Here is a 21,937-nt window from a genome sequence, read left to right as displayed (position 1 = left end):
AACTTTTTTAGAATATGCTTAACTTCATATATAAACACAAACAGGCACAAATAAATGAGCAGTTGCCCAAAGGAACTAATGAAAACTATCGCACTGCAACCTTGTGTTATTTCCATTTTTTCATTTGCATTTTCAAAAAATCATAACTTTTTTATTTTCCTGGTGAATTCGCTACATAAGGCCTTTTTGCTGGATAATGTGCAGTTTTCAATGGTAGTATTTGACATACGACATAATGTATTGGGAAACTTTTAAAAGCTCGGGTGAAATGGAAAAAAATGCATTGCCCAATTGGGGGGGGGGGGGGGGGGGTTGGGGGGGTTAGCGTTCATGGTGCAGTAAAAAGGACATGTTATCTGTTATATGTGGGTCAGTATGATTACGGTGATATGAAATTTATATAGTTTTTTCATGTAGTACTATTTTAAAAAAATGAAGTACCTCTGGAAAAAAACTGCTTTCTGTTGCGCCTGCCATGTTATTATTTTTCCTTTGATGCAGCTGTGTGAGGACTTGTTTTTTGTACAACCTGCAGTTTTTATTGATACCGTTTTGGAGTACATATATGACTTTTTGATAACTTTTTATTCAGTTGTTTTCTTACTGATGGGATGTCCAAAAAAGCGCAATTCTGGTATTGCAGTGTTTCATCTCTGACAGCGATCACCATATAGGATTAATAATCTGCTATTTTATTAAACTGCAATTTTATGGACACAGCCATACCAATTTTTTTCATATGAGATGACTAGGGAAAGAGCTTTTTTTTCAACTTTAATATTTTAAATCTTTTTTGTAATACTTGGAATTTTTTTTATTCTACAAATTTCTACAATTTTTTTAGTCCCCATAGGGGACTTGAAGTTGTGATCATTTGATTGCTTATACATTATACTGCAGTACTATAGTATTGCATTATGCTGTATTTTGACAGGCAATCTATTAAGACATGCCTCTGGCATGTCTTAATAGATAGACATTCATGGCAGCCCAGGGAGCTTTCAGAAGTCCCCAGGCTTTCTCGACACTTGGACAGCACCCCACAAACATCTCAGGGAACGTTCAGAACATCTCAATCCCGATTGAGCTATTTAAGTGCTATTGTCAGAATTGACAGTGGCATTTAAATGGTTAACAGCCGCAATCAGAGTTGACTCTAATTGCAACTGTTGTGGGCAGATGTTAGCTGTCAAAGGCAGCTGACACTCATCGTGTATGAAGTAAGCTCAGCTCCCAAGTCTCCTTGATACAATGGCACCTTAAAGGGTTAACTAGAGATACAATCTGATTGCAGCTGCTTCACAAGATGTATACATTAAATGTGCGGTAATTTCTCTATAATGCAAGCTCATTTTCAGCACAATTTTACAGTTTCTATAGTGAATCACTCTATGTAAAATCTTGATTAGGTGCATTGTATTGGTTATCTTGTACTGGCATGAAATTACAGCCAGTATTATAGTCCAGAGCTGCTTCTCACAATTCTGCAAACATTGGAGCAGAAATCTTCCATTGTTCCTTATTGGCCTAAAATCTACACACAGCTGACTTCCATTCCAGCATGAGTAATCTGGGCTCCAGTCTGATATAGGAATAGTCATATAAAAGCTTATATTGAATCATTTTACGGGTTACTTCCAAGATATCACAAAGGGTTACTAAAGGTACAAGAGCCACTCTATTCTGACCTTGACTTGTTATTAGGAACACACATATCAGTAGTTACATAGTGATAGGTACAATTTCTTCTGGACTAATATATTTCTGACCTAAACCAAACTTCTTAAATGATTGGGGAGCCAGCGCCCTTTTGTTCAATGATGATTGGTAATACTATGCTGTGACACCTTTAGAGGGAACCCATTACGCCCCCTTAGCACCATAAACTTAGCTGCAGCACACGGGAGGCAGGAGATTACATTGTATTCTGCCGATGGCCTCAAGGAGAACAATGCAGGTGTTTGCACAGCAGGGCATGTGATTAGTCACACACTGGGCTCTGCAAACAGCTCATGGGGCCCAATTACATGCAAATGAAGATGATAAAGTGTTAATGGACATTAGTGTCCATTAACACTTTATGTAAAAAGATCACTTGAACTTTCAATCTTTAAATCGTTTGAAAAATTACCTTTGTGTGTAAGTATGCCTTTATCATGTTGCAAGGCCTGTTAAAAGACTGGACACCTCAAATAGATGGCAATACAGAGGCATTGGACTATCTCTATTTCATACATTTTTCCTTGATGAGTGTGGTATGACCTATATGTCTTCTCATGCCAACTTGGTGGTCCTCACAAGGAGAAACCATATTCACCCCTATACACTGAGGTGGGAAGACCCACATTACAGGCCACATATATTTTAGAAGCTCACAATACAAACACCCGTTTTTTGGGTTTCCGCGAACTGCAGTGGAAGTAATCCTGTATGTACCAAAATCTTTACATGAATAACTAGAATATGTTTTAGGGCTTATTCCCACGATTGTATATTAGCCGCTGTTTTAACAGCCAGCCGATATACACTACAATCTGATGAATTCGATTCCAATGCATCAGATCACACAGATGTATTCCCGCGGCGTAAAAGCGCCCGTCCCGCCAATATAGCGCTGGTGCTTTTACGCCGGGCAGCAAAGATAGTCCTGGAACTATCTTTGTGCCTGAAATACGTTGACCGCTGCATAGGCTCCTATGGGAGCCAATGACAGTGGTCGGAGAAGGGAGGTGGGGGGTAATTTAGCAGCGTGACTGCTAAACTCCCTCCCCTTTCTCTCTGCTTGTCTCCTCCCCTCTATCTGTTTGCAATGGGAGGTGGGACAGGGGCAGAACTAAGTTATGCCCCGCCCCTCACATTGCTGGCTTCAGACAAGAAGCGGGGAGGGGCGGGTGCTTACCTCTGCCCCATCCTGCCCATTCCCATAGCAAAAAGCCGGAAGGAAGGAAAGAGGGGTAGGAAGGGGAAGCGACGGCATTGGGGCCTCGGCATATATGCGCTGGGCCCATGCTATCTGAACAGGCGCACAAGCATTACATTTGTGCGCCCATTCACACGTTTTTACGGCGCCAGCGGACACACGTAAAAACACCTATGCTCGTGGGAAAGCGCCCTTAAGTTGTAGTGGTATAGCTATTCATACATTAATTGCTACAACACAGAAACCAATCATGCAATGAAATCAATCCAACTATTGATGAATCACCCTACTTAATATTATTTAAAATCTCTGCCTGTCAGCACGTAGCGTAAGAGCAGACAGCCCATTTGTTTCACATTGGATCTGTCATTTTAATCACTTTTCCAATTCTAATACTCTTGTCAGCAGTGCATGATACATTAACAGATGCTTAATTTAGTGATTTATGGAAACGTCTGAAAGTCATCTGCAGGAAAGCTTGTTTAAAGCCAAGCTCTGTACAGAGAGGCTCGTCATTAAAATCTGCTGATACATGTTGTGTCATTGATCCAGATCTAATGAGAAGCGTTTAATCGCTTATACAACGTCAACTTTGTGACAACTACATTACCTCATACTGTAGTCATTGAGCTGAAGCATACCGTATATACAGGTTTTAAAGCAACTGGAAAAACTCGTTTTATTTTGATAGATTCTGTACCGTGAAATAAATGTAGTTCAAATATCACATTCGTTTTCTAGCAATATTTGGCCATTATGGGAATTGGTTTTTTTTTCCATAAATGGGGCAACTTAAGTAATAGGAAACAAAGGTGCATGACCCATTGCAACGCTGCCTAGTGCAAGTGTCATAGTGGTGTAGGATTCAGGATGTGGTGCAGCGGATGGAGTAACCAAAGTTTACAATATTTATGGATAAACATAGAAATGAGCAATAATAGTATTGCATAATGGTTACACAATTAAATCAATTCAGGCCGGGCTCACACGACCATATGTGTAAAACGTTGCATGAGTCACGCAGTGTTTTACCACTGTGCAGCCAGCAGTGACCTGGCCTACTGCCTCGTATGGCAGCAAAGTTGTACTGCGCATGACAGTGTATCTGTCATGCGCAGTCCTCATGTTTTTTTTGCTTACATTTCCTGCACTGTTGCTTCACTATGACTCATATATATATACACCACTCATACACAATATAATTGCTTATGGGCCACGTTGATTACGCACCCATAGAGAACAACGGGCTCTCTCCCACGTAATACATTGTAAAATAGAACACACTAAGTTCTTTTTTGCATTCGCATGTTAGGCAATTCAAACATGCAAATGTGAGCAAAACTGCGCAAGCCAATGTATTTAATTGCCTGAAAATTACCGAGTATCACTCGCACATACATCACATGCGTAATGCGCGGTAATCTTACACTCATGTGAGCCCAGCCCTACTTAGAATCATTTGTTGCTAATTACAGCTAACTAGATCCTAAGGATAATACAGTACTTTGTGCCAAATATGAAATCATTCTGGAAGAACAATATCAATTAACACTCGACTATTGTCAGCACCATATCCCACAATGTGCGGTTATGGAATATAAGTTACAGTGACACAGCTTCCCCTTAGGGGTAACACTCAAATACAGTCTCTTAGAAAAGCTGGGTCCCATATTCACGTATAATGTCCCTTTACATAACACAGTACATAACCCGGGTTCAAGTACCAGAAACTTGTACAATCTTAATGTCTGCAATGTGAGTTATAATAACTACAGCAGGCCTGCTAACACATTTTCTCAGTTTGAACAGCTATTGTTTTTTTTTGAGGATAGCCTCACTTACAATATGTCATGTGGAAGTAGTCACTTCGACCAACCCAGGCTACTCCAGGGTCAGAAACGCTCCTCCACCATGGTTTCTGTAAATCCTTGTCTATGTCCAGGTGTCCCTCTGGTCTGCAGACACAATGTTGTCCCTCTCTCTCTTGCCTCCAGACACCAGGCAGTCTCTGTTACTGTCTTCTCTCATCAGCTTCTCCTCACAGGCAGCAGCTCCTCAGCTCTATCAGGCTCAATTTCAGCAGCATCTCCCACTCGCTCTGCTCAGCACCTGTCTCTCTAGTGTGTCTCAGTGCAAAGAGGTCCCCTTTATAACCAAGGATTTAGTCTCTAGAAAGTTCCTACTGAGCATGCACAGTTCTAGGTACCAAAAGTTGGCACAAATTTTGGTGCATGCTGTAATTTTGGTGCAATTTTTTAGCAAAAGCCACATTCCATGGAAGAATTTTAACCCTTTAGGGTAGTCCCTTACATAGATAATGTGGGCTTTTTCGACCATCAATTTTCTATGTTTCTTAATTGAGTCACTCTATTATGCCTTACATTACATGGCATATCAGGTATGCATTTAGCATTTTAATACATTTTTATTTAAGAATATTAGAGGTTGGCCACTATGTATAAGTAAAGACAGTAGATATTGGGTTATTTTGGAAACTTAAGCTCTTTACACACTATGTTTTCAGATTTGAGCACTGGTTGCATCCTGGTTTCTGTATTATCTACTGAAAATTGCAAGAGGACAGGATCCAGGTTGGAACCATCCTTGACACTTTACTATCAAGTGTAAAGGACTCACAGGGATGGAAACTATGTGAGATATAGACCAAAGTGGCTTCAATTTTCCATATTCACTTCTATAATGCTGTCCTGGTTCTATCATGGTTTCAGTCACTGTAGAGGTAATTGGTTGGGGGGCTGTCAACAGTGCCGGCATTCCACTCGGCAGGTACGGGGGTCGGATGGGCAGATATACCTCAGGTCAGTTTCTTGTACTGAAACATAATTTTTATTTCAAACAGCAACACAGGCACAGGCTTGGTTTTGGGCCACTGGAGGGATGAGACCAAGCAGCGGGGATAGCGGCCACTCTAGCTGGAACAGCTGCATAATGGTCAGCTCTCCCTCTCGATGACAGGAAGTTGTGCAGCGTGCATTTTCAGTGGCAGTGCATCTTCAGAGCCTGCAGGGTGTTTTCAAAGGCTACTTAGCTGAAGCACCCCAAGAGAACATCTTCTACTTGCTGTATCTAGTGCTACTTTTTCTCCCTTAGGGAGAATGCACACTGTGTGACCACATTGCTAAGTCCCCTGACCCCATCTTTCCAATCAGCCAGCAGCAAACTTAAACAGCATGTTTCAATACAGCAAAAGTTTTAAACTTTTTACCAGTAGGTGGCACCACATCCCTGATAATATCTCTTACTGGGGTCTGTCACATACATCAGGTGTGTAGAAGGCCTACCCCTCTACACCCTCAGGCAGAGAATGAGACCACCTTCAAGTAACAGCACAGTTCTCACTTGTTTGAGGCAATGCACCACCACATTATGCAGGTGTGCAGCTGTGCCCTAGACTGCTGCCTCTCCTGCCTATTTCTTCTCTTAGTCCTGTATGTACCAGATGTAAGAACCCCCGAGGCCGAAAGCAGCTACCACATTAAATTCATCATGATCTGGGATCTGCTTAGATTACATTATTATATATGAACTATGACTGTATTGGTATATTGATGTCTAAAGGAAGACAAAGCTCTAACGAATCAATCACATAACCTCCTTATCATAACTCAACATAACATCATGGTGAACATCATAAGACACAAATATTCAGAGGCAGCTGTCTGCTTTATTTATACTGGAGGATGGGATTTTCTGACTCAGTTGGAAATGTAGGTTACTGACAATATGACAAAGGGCTGATCACCAAATTTGTGTCATCTGTACATTGAAGTTGCTGCTATGAGTTATCTTTGCAAAGGTCAGAATGAATCGGGAAAAGCTGTTGGCGAATATTTTACATGTCCCACTTACAGATGGGGGATTGCAGTTCCCAGAGTATGCTAAAAGCAAAATGCTGGGCTTTACTAAATCCTCAGGAAGCAGATGATTAACATACATTGCAGATTAGCATGTGGAAGCAGGTCTCCTCTTACTCTGCTTTTATTTCATGCTTTTGAAGGTATTCCTGACAAGTTTATTTTAGATAGGCTTTTATTTCAAAGTTCTAGCAATCTCAGTCATAACCCTCTGAAGTCCGCAGTTTTACTAGGACCTGGCCGGATGCTTGCATTCTATATTATACCATTATATAGTTTAAAGTGTATCAGGGTTTTCAACTAGTTTTCTAAAATAGACCAGGTTCTCCTTAACCCCTCATTTGCTGGTGTTTGCACCCTGCTGTTTGCAATCCACTTTCAGACAAGAGGCGTGTAGCAAGCGTAGCATTCTGTCAGTAGTTCACTGTCCTGTCCTTTCTTTCCCACACTTCCCATGTTGCATTGCTCTGTATCTGGTCCAATCAGTAGGGAGGAAGTATTTAAATACCCACTACTATGCTGTCCTAGGATTATTGTAGGAGTTGGGCATTTAGAGACATTTTGGACAAATGATTAGCAAACCCAAAGTAATATGCACAGCAGGAGAGGCAGAGAAGGTGGAGATTATTTACAGAGTTTCTACAGATATGTCAGCCTGTCAGTGTAGGAAGCTCTCCCCCACAGCTAAGAAAGCATCCTAGTTACTACAGAAGTTCAATGCCTAACAGGCAAGGGACTGCAGGGAAGATGGAAGGAAAGGCTTGGTGGCTTAGCCTTGATTTACAATGGTAAAACCAAAATATTTTAATGAAAGTAAATTGTAAGACTATTGAGACACACACAAGCCATTAGATGAGCAGAGGTTGTGTGAAAAGTTTGTGACCCTTTAAGTAGATAACAACAGGAGCACACACTTGTCATATATCAGTATAATAGATAATATATTCATATACTCAAATGTAGGGATTCTAATCTTAAAAATGTTCTAACATATAAGAAAACTCACCGCTAATTCTATGTCATTTGTATCCTTTTCCCCCCACTTATAACTGTTTCTGGGTGACAATCCCAGACTTTATAAACCTTGGAGTTTCCATCAGTGCTAGCCATCTTTCCTGTCTTTCCCATCTCTTGCCAAAGAAACGTCAAAATGAGCAAAAATAAGGCGTTTCGGAGCCCAACATTCATCCAATGTAAAAGTACCCTTACAGACACCAGCCTTTTCATGATTAAAGCTTCTATGTATAGAAACTATACACATGACCCTGGAGTACCGCATAAAATCAAGTAAGCATATTTAGTGGATCATTTTAAGTGCAAATCCAAATTAGATTGGGAAAATTGAACAATCTGAGAGATTTCAAACAAGGCCTGGTCATCAGTCATTATTTTAACCCTTTCCAATCTACTGTCTGACTTCTGAAGACATTATGATTTAAGGCTGTACAGCTCTGATGTTGGAAGACGTCCGTCGGGGTTCTCTTACTGTATATTGCCAGCCTTTATGCTGTCAGAGCCTATCCAGCATGTCACTTCATGCAGTACTGGCTTTAGCCAGCATATAGCGCTGTTGTATAACGGCAGAAAAAGAGTAAGCTCCCTAGGAAAACCAGGATACAAATTGGATTGGAAAGGGTTAAAACTACCAACTTTGTAGTGTTTTCTTGTGAAATGCTGGGGAGAGTATAACGAGAATGGTGTGATCAAGAAAAATCATCTAGCAAAAAGCAATCATGTGGACATTAACAACAGAAAGGAAGGCTCCATAGGGAAACATGGGCTACAAAACATCGCAAATCGCAGTAATATTTAGCAGCCTGCAATTTTTTTTCCTCGCAATATCGCAAGCTGCAAAATATCGCTAATGTGAAGGAAGCACAGGCTTCACATACATGCGATTTGTACTGTCGAATCGCAAGAAAATCATGTGATTTAGTCGCTCGTGTGAAACTGGCCTAAAGGCCTGTTGACGCAAACGTATTTTCACATGCAAAATTTCCACGCACAATTTGCAGAGAACAGAATCCATTCATATCAAAGGGTTTATACACATTTTCCATTTTTGAGAACGCATTTCCAGCAAAAGCATAGGACATTCTCTATCTCCCTACACATTTGCACAGCAAAGATTCCAAAAGAATTCCATTGGAGGTGTGCAAAAGCGTAATGTCTAGAGATGAGCGAACGTACTCGTCCGAGCTTGATACTCGTTCGAGTATTAGCGTGTTCGAGATGCTCGTTACTCGAGGCGAGCACCACGCGATGTTCGAGTTACTTTCACTTTCATCTCTGAGACGTTAGCGCGCTTCTCTGGCCAATAGAAAGTCAGGGAAGGCATTACAACTTCCCCCTGCGACGTTCAAGCCCTATACCACCCCCCTGCAGTGAGTGGTTGGCGAGATCAGGTGTCACCCGAGTATATAAATCGGCCCCTCCCGCGGCTCGCCACAGATGCATTCTGACATAACTCAGGGAAAGTGCTGCTGATGCTGGAGCTGCTATAGGGAGAGTGTTAGGAGTGATTTTAGGCTTCAAGAACCCCAACGGTCCTTCTTAGGGCCACATCTGACCGTGCGCAGTACTGTTGAGGCTGCTTTTTGCAGTGTTGCACTTTTTTTTTTTTGTATATCGGCCATGCAGAGCATTGCGTCCTCAGTCTGCAGTAATTTTACATAGTATAGGGCCAGTAGTGCTGAGCAGGGACAGTGAAAAACGTGAAAGACATATACTGTCTATATAGGCAGTGGGCTTTTCCAAAAAATTTGGGACAAAAAAATATATTTCGGCTGCCTGTGACCGTCCTGACTGTACTGCGTCTCTGCTGGGGGTAGTAGTCCTAATTAATACGCAGCCAGCTAAGTGTTACAGCAGGCTTGCGCAAAATTCTTTCCTGGCTCTGCGTTGCCCGTTACATCATTGCTGTCATCCTGTCCAGAGGGAAACAGTCTGCAGTAATTTTACATAGTATAGGGCCAGTAGTGCTGAGGCAGGTACAGTGAAAAACGTGAAACACATATACTGTCTATATAGGCAGTGGACTTTTCCAAAAAAATTTGGGACAAAAAAATATATTTGGGCTGCCTGTGACCGTCCTGACTGTACTGCGTCTCTGCTGGGGGTAGTAGTCCTAATTAATACGCAGCCAGCTAAGTGTAACAGCAGGCTTGCGCAAAATTCTTTCCTGGCTCTGCTGTGCGTTCCGTAAGCGAAGTCAGCCTCCAACCACAGGCCAATAAGCGGCACATTTAATTACAGCGTTCTGTTTCTGCACTACTGGTAATACACCATGCTGAGGGGTAGGCGTAGGCCTAGAGGACGTGGACGCGGGCGAGGACGCGGAGGCCCAAGTCAGGGTGTGGGCACAGGCCGAGCTCCTGATCCAGGTGTATCGCAGCCGACTGCTGCGGGATTAGGAGAAAGGCACGTTTCTGGCGTCCCCACATTCATCTCACAATGAATGGGTCCACACGGTAGACCTTTATTAGAAAATGAGCAGCGTGAGCAGGTCCTGTCGTGGATGGCAGAAAGTGCATCCAGCAATCTATCGACCACCCAGAGTTCTACGCCGTCCACTGCTGCAACTCTGAATCCTCTGGCTGCTGCTCCTCCTTCCTCCCAGCCTCCTCACTCCATTACAATGACACATTCTGAGGAGCAGGCAGACTCCCAGAAACTGTTCTCGGGCACCTGCCCAGAATGGGCAACAATGGTTCCTCTCCCACCAGAGGAGTTTGTCGTGACCGATGCCCAACGTTTGGAAAGTTCCCGGGGTCCGGGGGATGAGGCTGGGGACTTCCGGCAACTGTCTCAAGAGGTTTCAGTGGGTGAGGAGGATGATGATGATGAGACACAGTTGTCTATCACTCAGGTAGTAGTAATTGGAGTAAGTCCGAGGGAGGAGCGCAACAGAGGATTCGGAGGAAGAGCAGCAGGACGATGAGGTGACTGACCCCACCTGGTTTGCTAAGCCTACTGAGGACAGGTCTTCAGAGGGGGAGGCAAGTGCAGCAGCAGGGCAGGTTGGAAGAGCCAGTGCGGTGGCCAGGGGTAGAGGCAGGGCCAGACTGAATAATCCACCAACTGTTTTCCAAAGCGCCCCCTCGCGCCATGCCACCCTGCAGAGGCCGAGGTGCTCAAAGGTCTGGCAGTTTTTCACTGAGAGTGCAGACGACCGACGAACAGTGGTGTGCAACCTTTGTCACGCCAAGATCAGCCGGGGAGCCACCACCACCAGCCTCACCACCACCAGCATGCGCAGACGTATGATAGCCAAGCACCCCACAAGGTGGGACGAAGGCCGTTCACCACCTCCGGTTTGCACCACTGCCTCTCCCCCTGTGCCCCAACCTGCCACTGAGATCCAACCCCCCTCTCAGGACACAGGCACTACCGTCTCCTGGCCTGCACTCACACCCTCACCTCCGCTGTCCTCGGCCCCATCCACCAATGTCTCTCAGCGCACCGTCCAGCCGTTGCTAGCGCAGGTGTTTGAGCGCGAGCGCAAGTACGCCGCCATGCACCCGCACGCTCAAGCGTTAAACGTGCACATAGCCAAATTGATCAGCCTGGAGATGCTGCCGTATAGGCTTGTGGAAATGGAGGCTTTCAAAAGCATGATGGCGGCGGCAGCCCCGCACTATTCGGTTCCCAGTCGCCACTACTTTTCCCGATGTGCCGTCCCAGCCCTGCACGACCACGTCTCCCGCAGCATTGTACGCGCCCTCACCAACGCGGTTACTGCCAAGGTCCACTTAACAACGGACACGTGGACAAGCACAGGCGGGCAGGGCCACTATATCTCCCTGACGGCACATTGGGTGAATTTAGTGGAGTCTGGGACAGAGTCAGAGCCTGGGACCGCTCACGTCCTACCCATCCCCAGAATTGCGGGTCCCAGCTCGGTGGTGGTATCTGCGGCGGTGTATGCTTCCTCCACTAAACCACCCTCCTCCTCCTCCTCCTACGCAACCTCTGTCTCGCAATCAAGATGTGTCAGCAGCACGTCGCCAGCAGTCGGTGTCGCGCTGCGTGGCAGCACAGCGGTGGCCAAGCGTCAGCAGGCCGTGCTGAAACTACTCAGCTTAGGAGAGAAAAGGCACATGGCCCACGAACTGCTGCAGGGTCTGACAGAGCAGACCGACCGCTGGCTTGCGCCGCTGAGCCTCCAACCGGGCATGGTCGTGTGTGACAATGGCCGTAACCTGGTGGCGGCTCAGCAGCTCGGCAGCCTCACGCACGTGCCATGCCTGGCCCACGTCTTTAATTTGGTGGTTCAGCGCTTTCTGAAAAGCTACCCACGCTTGTCAGACCTGCTCGGAAAGGTGCGGCGGCTCTGCGCACATTTCCGCAAGTCCCACACAGACGCTGCCACACTGCACACCCTGCAACATCGGTTTAATCTGCCAGTGCACCGACTGCTGTGCGACGTGCCCACACGGTGGAACTCTACGCTCTACATGTTGGCCAGGCTCTATGAGCAGCGTAGACCTATAGTGGAATACCAACTCCAACATGGGCGGCGCAGTGGGAGTCAGCCTCCTCAATTCTTTACAGAAGAGTGGGCCTGGTTGGCAGACATCTGCCAGGTCCTTGGAAACTTTGAGGAGTCTACCCAGATGGTGAGCGGCGATGCTGCAATCATTAGCGTCACCATTCCTCTGCTATGCCTCTTGAGAAGTTCCCTGCAAAGCATAAAGGCAGACGCTTTGCGCTCGGAAACGGAGGCGGGGGAAGACAGTATGTCGCTGGATAGTCAGAGCACCCTCCTGTCTACATCTCAGCGCATTGAGGAGGAGGAGGAGCACGAGGAGGAGGGGGAAGAGACAGCTTGGCCCACTGCTGAGGGTACCCATGCTGCTTGCCTGTCATCCTTTCCGCGTGTATGGCCTGAGGAGGAGGAGGAGGATCCTGATAGTGATCTTCCTAGTGAGGACAGCCATGTGTTGCGTACAGGTACCCTGGCACACATGGCTGACTTCATGTTAGGATGCCTTTCTCGTGACCCTCGCGTTACACGCACTCTGGCCACTACGGATTACTGGGTGTACACACTGCTCGACCCACGGTATAAGGAGAACCTTTCCACTCTCATACCCGAAGAGGAAAGGGGTTCGAGAGTGATGCTATACCACAGGACCCTGGTGGACAAGCTGATGGTAAAATTCCCATCCGACAGCGCTAGTGGCAGAAGGCGCAGTTCCAAGGGCCAGGTAGCAGGGGAGGCGCGGAGATCAGGCAGCATGTACAGCACAGGCAGGGGAACACTCTCTAAGGCCTTTGACAGCTTTCTGGCTCCCCAGCAAGACTGTGTCACCGCTCCCCAGTCAAGGCTGAGTCGGCGGGAGCACTGTAAAAGGATGGTGAGGGAGTACGTAGCCTATCGCACGACCGTCCTCCGTGACGCCTCTGCCCCCTACAGCTACTGGGTATCGAAGCTGGACACGTGGCCTGAACTCGCGCTCTATGCCCTGGAGGTGCTTGCTTGTCCTGCGGCTAGCGTCTTGTCAGAAAGGGTGTTTAGTGCGGCTGGGGGAATCATCACATATAAGCGTACCCGCCTGTCAACCGACAGTGCCGACAGGCTTACACTCATAAAGATGAACAAAGCCTGGATTTCCCCAGACTTTTCTTCACCAGCGGACAGCAGCGATACCTAAACAATACGTAGGCTGCACCCGGGGATGGAAGCATCGTTCTCTATCACCATCAAAAACTGGGACCTTTTAGCTTCATCAATCTGTGTATTATATTCATCCTCCTCCTGAAACCTCACATAATCACGCCGAACGGGCAATTTTTCTTAGTCCCACAAGGCTCAGTCATATAATTTTTGTAAACCATTTTTATACGTTTCAATGCTCATCAAAGCGTTGAAACTTGCACCTGAACCAATTTTTATTTTAACTGGGCTGCCTCCAGGCCTAGTTACAAATTAAGCCACATTAACCAAAGCGATTATTGGGTTTCACCTGCCCTCTTGGTTGGGCATGGGCAATTTTTCTGAGGTACATTAGTACTGTTGGTACACCAATTTTTTGGGGCCCTCGCCTACAATGTAATCCAATAAATTTTTTGCCCACCTGCATTAAAGCTGACGTTACATCAGCTGTGCTGGGCACTGCAATGGGATATATTTATGTACCGCCGGTGGCTTCCTGGCACCCACCCATGCTGTCGGTCCACACGGAGTTGTAACTGCATGTGTCCACTTCTAAAGAACCCCAGTCTGACTGGGGCATGCAGTGTGGGCCGAAGCCTACCTGCATTTAACATGACATTACCTCAGCTGTGCTGGGCACTGCAATGGGATATATTTATGTACCGCCGGTGGGTTCCAGGGAGCCACCCATGCTGTGGGTCCACAGGGAGTTGTAACTGCATGTGTCTACTTCTAAAGAACCCCAGTCTGACTGGGGCATGCAGTGTGGGCCGAAGCCCACCTGCATTTAACATGACATTACCTCAGCTGTGATGGGCAATGCAATGGGATATATTTATGTACCGCCGGTGGGTTCCGGGGAGCCACCCCTGTTGTGGGTGCACACGGAATTCCCATTGCGGAGTTGTACCTGCCTGTGACTATTTATAAAAAACCGCGGTCTGACTGGGGCATGCAGACACCTTGACAGAATGAATAGTGTGTGGCACATAGGTTCCCCATTGCTATGGCCACGTGTGCAGCTCCAGATGGAGGTGGCACAGGATTGGATTTCTCATTGCTTCTGTGCAGCATTGTGGGCTATCGCCCCGCCCCTTTTAAAGAGGGTCGCTGCCTAGCCGTGCCAACCCTCTGCAGTGTGTGCCTGCGGTTCCTCCTCATGGCAGACGCACTTATAAATAGACAAGAGGGTGGTGTGGCTATGAGGCCAGCGTGTGGCATGAGGGCAGCTGAAGGCTGCGCAGGGATACTTTGGTGTGCGCTGTGGACACTGGGTTGTGCGGAGGGGTTGGGCAGCATGTAACCCAGGAGAAGTGGCAGCGAAGTGTCATGCAGGCAGTGATTGTGCTTTGTTGGAGGTAGTGTGGTGCTTAGCTAAGGTATGCATTGCTAATGAGGGCTTTTCAGAAGTAAAAGTTGTTGGGAGGGGGGGGGGCACTCTTGCTGCTATTGTGGCTTAAAGGGGTTGTCCCGAGGCAGCAAGTGGGTCTATACACTTCTGTATGGCCATATTAATGCACTTTGTAATGTACATTGTGCATTAATTATGAGCCATACAGAAGTTATAAAAAGTTTTATACTTACCTGCTCCGTTGCTGGCGTCCTCGTCTCCATGGTGCCGACTAATTTTCGCCCTCCGATGGCCAAATTAGCCGCGCTTGCGCAGTCCGGGTCTTCTTCTTTTCTGAATGGGGCTCCGTGTAGCTCCGCCCCGTCACGTGCCGATTCCAGCCAATCAGGAGGCTGGAATCGGCAATGGACCGCACAGAAGCCCTGCGGTCCATGAAGACAGAGGATCCCGGCGGCCATCTTCAGCAGGTGAGTATGAAGACGCCGGACCGCCGGGATTCAGGTAAGCGCTGTGCGGGTGGTTTTTTTAACCCCTGCATCGGGGTTGTCTCGCACCGAACGGGGGGGGGTTTAAAAAAAAAAAAAACCTGTTTCGGCGCGGGACATCTCCTTTAATAGTGGGACCTGGGAACCTGAGATGCAGCCCAACATGTAGCCCCTTGCCTGCCCTATCCGTTTCTGTGTCGTTCCCATCACTTTCTTGAATTGCCCAGATTTTCACAAATGGAAACCTTAGCGAGCATCGGCGATATACAAAAATGCTCGAGTCGCCCATTGACTTCAATGGGGTTCGTTATTCGAAACGAACCCTCGAGCATCGCGAAAATTTCGTCCCAAGTAACGAGCACCCGAGCATTTTGGTGCTCGCTCATCTCTAGTAATGTCTAGTGCAATTCCACTGGAAAAAGAACACATCTGGACCTCACCAAGCTGAATAGCCATTTCAATCATGGCATGTTCATCTGCTGCAATCAAATGAATATGCCCAGCGTGCAGAAAAAGTACATTAAAATGTTTAGATACGCAAATCAACCTTGTTCATAGCTCAAACATGTTGCACAGAAGCATGTGCAATTGCGCATACGCTCGTATGGTGGAGCCAAAACAGGTGTCATGTGCAATGGAACCTATGGAAGATACAATCTGCTTGTGATACATGGATATATATATATATATATATGGGATGCATGGATTCTCCTTTCACAGTGAAAAGACTGATTTGATTAACCACATTACTTTCCTGGGAATAAACAGTGGAAGGAAGTAATTGCCCTAAATAGATAGATATTGCTCTCTTCTAGGTAAACTATATGCACAGCTGCTGCAGTGTTTGTTCTGAGCTTCAGCTGATTGCTTTTTGTCTTTATGATCATTTATCATTAGTGATGTGAACTCAGTTATTAATACCAGGATGCTAGAAGGACTACAGAACAGATTAGGCAGAAGGATTTCAGTAGTGTTCATTTATTACTTGAATCTTTATCGTGGGTACTTAGTTATTAATTCACCGTATTAAAACACGGCGGTTGCGTTGGTGTAGAGGGCCAGTGGGAAGTGGTGAAGGGAGCATACCACCAGGATAACCATGTAGGGTTGCCACCAGCTGGCAGATTATTGGCCTGGCTGGTACTTTCATTGTGAGGCCAGTGCCAGTAGAAACAGTGAACATAGAGCAGATACTGTACAGCAGGGCTGCCAACTATCCAGAAATTCTTGGACAGTCCGTACAAACAGCTGACCTTCTTCAGAGTGTCCTTGAAAAATGGGTCCGTAAATTTTTTAAGCCTGGTAGTAGTTCAGCAGGGTATTATGTCTGTCATTATCGTCATTTTACAGCTCACAGTAAATGCTGGTAATGAGATCATCATATATGACCTATAAGGGCAAAAACACTTAGGCGCATGCCTAATACACTCCCAGCTACGGTTCGCATTAGCGCATCAACTTGTTTAGTTTTTTTTTCTTCGGACTGTTCAAACCCCGCCCTATTGTGCATGAGTTTTTTTTTAAAAATTGGGAAGATAGGTCCTGCCATATCTTTCTCGCATGTAGTATTAACACATGAGAATCCCGATAGTGAAAACGAAACCATTGAAATCAATGGCTTTGTTTCGTTCCATTCCGCGGACGTGATTTTCTCGGCCGCATAACGGGACTAAAACACACCCATCTGTTTAAACATGTATTATAATCGTTATCGTTCAATATAGGTTTTCCAATGTCTCTGTAGAAAATGCTGGCCATCCGTGATTTTCGGATAAGTTGTCTAGGCAAATAAGAAAAATTCAGGTTGTCATCCCCACTGTACAGTTTATCTGCTGAGATATGCATGTAGGATAGCTGTACTATGTGCTGTGTATCTGTAATATCACAGGGACCTTTCACATGGGTGAAATTCTGTACCCAAAGCCTTCGGTGGCAGCAGCTTCAGCTACATGTTGTATTGCATCTCGCTTCCCAATTACGGTCGATGTGAACGGCCCCACACTGTGTTAAGCCGCATTCCCAAAACATGTCCTTTTTTTTTTACCTTAGTCTGTATTTGGGGGGGATTTAGTGGCAACCCTATAACTACGAGCCCACGGTAATGTATTTATTTAACACATTTATATGGTGCATACTTAGGCTGTAATTCACTGTCTAAGTCAGGCCTAAGTATGTACTCTATAAATGTGTGCTGCAATTCGCCGTGAGAGACACGCACATGGCACACAGGAAGTAACATGCGCCAAGATAGAACATGCTTTGATTTTTCTTGCACATGTATTTTGCACAATTTGTGGGAGCAACAACATGGCAACCTACGAGAAATCCCTTATTCCGCAACTCAATCTAAGGTAAACTATTGGTATGTTTTCGGAGTGTGGGAGGAACCCAGAGAAAACCCACAAACTCTATGCAGATGTTGTCCTTACTGGGATTTGAACCCAGGACCCCAGCGACCCCAGTGAGCTACCATTCTGTAATCTAGCTATAAACCCACTGACACATCATTTTTTATGCTGTTTGGTATTACTGATGAACAGACCTGTAATAGGCAGCACATTGTGATGACAGGTAAGCTTTAGGCTTTATTCGCACGAGCGCATATACGCCACAATTTCACGCCCGGGTGCATATACGGTACCCATGTGAAGCATTGGTTTCTAATGCAGCTGTTCACACGGGTGAATATACGGTGCGTAAATACACCGGCAGCGTGAAAAATAGAACATATACTCGGCCAGCGCATATGTATGCTCAGCCAAAAGATAGTTCTGAAACTATGTTTTGGCCAACATACGCCGGCGGGTCCCATAGACTCCTATGGGAGCAGGGAAAGAGAAGGGAGGGGGAGGCATTTTTGCAGCGTCCAACGCTGCGAAAAGCTTACAGGTGCCTCTGTATAGGCACTGGAAGGCATCCTGAGGATTTTGGCAGAGCGAGGGTTTTCCGGGGCGCAGCGTATTTTTTTGCTAAAAACAACACTCGTGGTCGTGTGAATGGACGAGAAAATGCTGTCCGTGATCGCTGAAAAATGCCCATTCAGGCGCTTATACGGAGCAGGCGTGAAACCGTAAAAACGCTATTGCCGTTTATGCACTTGTGTGAAAGAGCCCTTAATGGCTAAGATATGATTAGTGACTGTAGCTTAGCTCCACTTTCGAAAGGGAAGTCTACAATAATCCAAAATCTGTTTCTTGCCTTATCACTAGAGATGAGCGAGCGTACTCGGAAAAGCACTACTCGCTCGAGTAATTTGCTTTATCCGAGTATCGCTGTGCTCGGGTCTGAAGATTCGGGTGCCGGCACGGAGCGGGGAGCTGCAGGGGAGAGCGGGGAGGAACGGAGGGGAGATCTTTCTCTCCCTCTCTCCCGCCCGTTCTCCCCTGCTCCCCGCTGCGACTCACCTGTCAGCCGCAGCGGCACCCGAATCTTAAGGGACGAGCACAGCGATACTCGGATAAAGCACATTACTCGAGCGAGTAGTGCTTTTCCGAGTACGCTCGCTCATCTCTACTTATCACTGGTTTAGACATATACAGTGGATCTGCTATCCCCAATGCTTTACACCACTCATTAAAAAGCAAACAAGAAAAGTGGATGAATTTGTGTTTTTCATTACAGAAATAATACAATGATTATCTAAGATAGTAAAGCAACAAGAGAAAGAGATTACCAGAATTTTTAAACATGTACTAAGGGAGAAGAGCCATAAAAAGGAAACCTGTAAATCCACTGAAAAGTGTAGTTCGGGTTACAAAATGATAATGTCTTCTTTAGAGAAGAGTTACATTTAGTTTCAAGAACTTTTATTAGGATATCAAATATTACATAGAGACTAATGAGGCTACAGTCTTGTCCATATTAACTGCTAAGCCTGAGACTGCTGCAAAAGAGTCCAGTACCGCAACAACATTAGGAAGGGAGGTGAGCACTTTGGTAAGTGTAAGGAGTGTGTCATCCACCAACAAACTGATTTTATAGTTCCATTTACCTAGGTTAAGGCCAGTGATATTTGGGGTAGACCTAATTATATGGGCCAAGGGTTCCATTGCCAAGGCAAAAAGTGCCAGGGAAAGTGGGCATTCCTGCCTTGTGCCCTGTCTGATGTCTGTTTGGCGGTTAACTTGGGTAGTGTCACATTTACCCTGGACTGCTAACAAAACTATGGATAACAAGGTACTGGAGCAGTCAGCACAGGCATGTAAGCACGCTAATAAAGGGGACTTAGATGCAGAAGCAGACCGAACGAAGCAGTACACTTTGAACCCCTCTGATAGAAGAATGGAAGAATGGAGAAACCATCCTGAAAAGGATGACCCCACTATTTGCACATAGCCAGGTCCAGAGTCAGAGGGGAACTATAGTACAGAAACCAGGGACAAAATGAAACTAACCTGAAGGCAAGAGCCAGACAACAGACAAGTAAACTGAGGGTGCAGACCAGAGATACTGAAATATAATCGGCACTTCTAGCAAGGAAGAGACGGACTATATGGAGAAAGGTGAGAAACTGATTGGTAGTCAGAGCTGTCAATCAACAAACACAGCACAGCTCACATAATCAATGAACCTACTGGTTAGCTGACAGAGCTGTCAATCCCCAGGCACTACCTTAGCCAATAGCAGCAAGGATATATTAACCCTAACTAGTCAGAACAGGAGATATTAACCCAAACTAGTCTAGGCAGAAGATATTAACCCTAACTTGTCAGGACAGAACCAACTGAAGAAAATGTGTGTTGGCAGTGACATGACAGATAGGTAGTTTAAACTGGGCTGAGGGAGATGAGTAGAAGGTTCGTAGAGCTATTAAATGTTGTATATTGCTCCATGTATATCCTGCATTGTTGTAACTGCAAATAAATAATCACCAAATAAACTGTCAAATGTCTTTTTAATATATAATGCTAGACCTATAACAGGGGCTTTAGGAGAATTGTAGAAATGAAGAATGTTGCTGGGAGCATGTCGGAAAGGCACTGCTAGTGTCGCTGATCCCAGGTGCACACTCTGACGTTAGTGTGTGCACCCAAGATCTTACTCTCCTAATTTTCAAAAGTTAAATATTAGAAAAAACTTTCTGAGGGTGAACACCCATTTGCGTTTTTCTTGTGCGTTTTTTTCACGCGATATCGCTGTTTTTTTAACGCGATTGTCAATGGGACTTTCTAATGTTAAAAATACATTGCAAGTTTGTGCTTTGCGATTTTTGTGCAATGCGTTTTTAACATTAGAAAGTCCCATTAACAATCATGTTAAAAAAATGCAGCAATATCGCGTGAAAAAAATGCGCACGAAAAACGCAAGTGGGTGTCCACCCTGACAGTGGGGGTGATCAATGAGTGGAACAGGTTACCACGGGAGGTGGTGAGTTCTCCCTCAGTGGAAGTGTTCAAACAAAGGCTGGACAAATATATGTCTGGGATGATTTAGTGATCCTGCACTGAGCAGGGCGTTGGACCCAATGACCCCGGAGGTCCCTTCCAACTCTACCATTCCATGATTCTATGACCTCTCCTCCTTGGTTGCGCAGGAGGAGAGGAGGAGGGAAGAAGCATTCCAAGTTCACACACTTCCTATAGCATGTGCACCAGCAGCACTGCAGAGAAAAGGATGAGGTAAGTATATGGGATTGGGTGGGGAGAGGGGCGCAATTACTACTGGGGCTACTGTGGGGTTAATATTATTACTGTGACCAATATAGTGGAAACTATTAGTAATAGTGTCCCCTATATAGGCCCCAGTAAAAATAGTATCACTACAGAGGGCCACTATTACTACAGAGGACCACTGTGGGGCTCACTATTACTACTGAGGGCCACTATGGTGGTTACTATTACTACCCAGGCTGCTGTGGGGGTCACTTTTACTACTAAGGCCGTTGTAGGGGACACCATTATTACAGATGGAAATATAGGGGACACTATTACTACTGAGGCCACTGTGAAAGTCACTGTTAATACTGAGGCCACTATGGGGGTCACTGTTAGTACTAATGCCATTGTGTGGGTCACTGTTAGTACTACGGTTACTGTGGTGGTCACTGTTAGCTCTAAGGCCACTGTGCAGGTCACTGTGGGAGTCACTATTACTACTAGGGCCAATGTGGCGGACATTATTACTACTGTAGCCACTCTGCACATGGCAGTATACCTCAAACTGACTTAGGGTATGTTTGCATGTGGTGGAAATGCTGTGGAATGTCAACAGTGGAAATTTCTGTGGCATATTCAGCAGCATTTCTTCATCCAAAAACAGTCAAAATCTGCGCCATTGGTGTGGATTTTACTGGAAATCAACCACATATCCACAGCTGATTTTATACTATGCACGCTCCCCCTCACCTTCTCCTAAGGCTTCCTGCTGTCAGCGCTCTCTGGCTTCCAGTTCCCAGCAGCCTTGTCAGGTCTGGCGCCGCTGGTTAGGTGAGACCACCACAGGCCGCTGGAAATCAGAAGCCGAGATCACTGATAGCAGGAAGCCTTCAGAGGAGGTGAGGGGGAGCACCACATAGTATGAAATTAGGTGGTGTATGTGGCTGATATCCAGTCAAAATCCGCACAAATGGTACTCCAGTGCTCCAGCTAGGAAAAAAACACAGGGTGTTCCTCCCCGTCTATTTTGAAGCATCCCTGTCCTTTTTATAAT

At 45.7% G+C, this 21,937-nt stretch overlaps 1 protein-coding gene across 2 annotated transcripts in view; it reads right to left on the bottom strand.

The window, feature by feature from the left end:
• The window catches only part of KCNAB1 (potassium voltage-gated channel subfamily A regulatory beta subunit 1), a 357,780-nt gene that overhangs the window by 332,877 nt on the left and 2,966 nt on the right, over window positions 1-21,937 (bottom strand). The gene's annotated exons all lie outside the window — the stretch shown is intronic.

This window comes from Eleutherodactylus coqui, chromosome 1 (genome assembly GCF_035609145.1).
Source record: "Eleutherodactylus coqui strain aEleCoq1 chromosome 1, aEleCoq1.hap1, whole genome shotgun sequence".
NCBI classification, from domain to species: domain Eukaryota; kingdom Metazoa; phylum Chordata; class Amphibia; order Anura; family Eleutherodactylidae; genus Eleutherodactylus; species Eleutherodactylus coqui.
The sequence above is the reverse complement of the archived record's forward strand: the minus strand, read 5'-3'. Positions and strand labels throughout refer to the sequence as shown.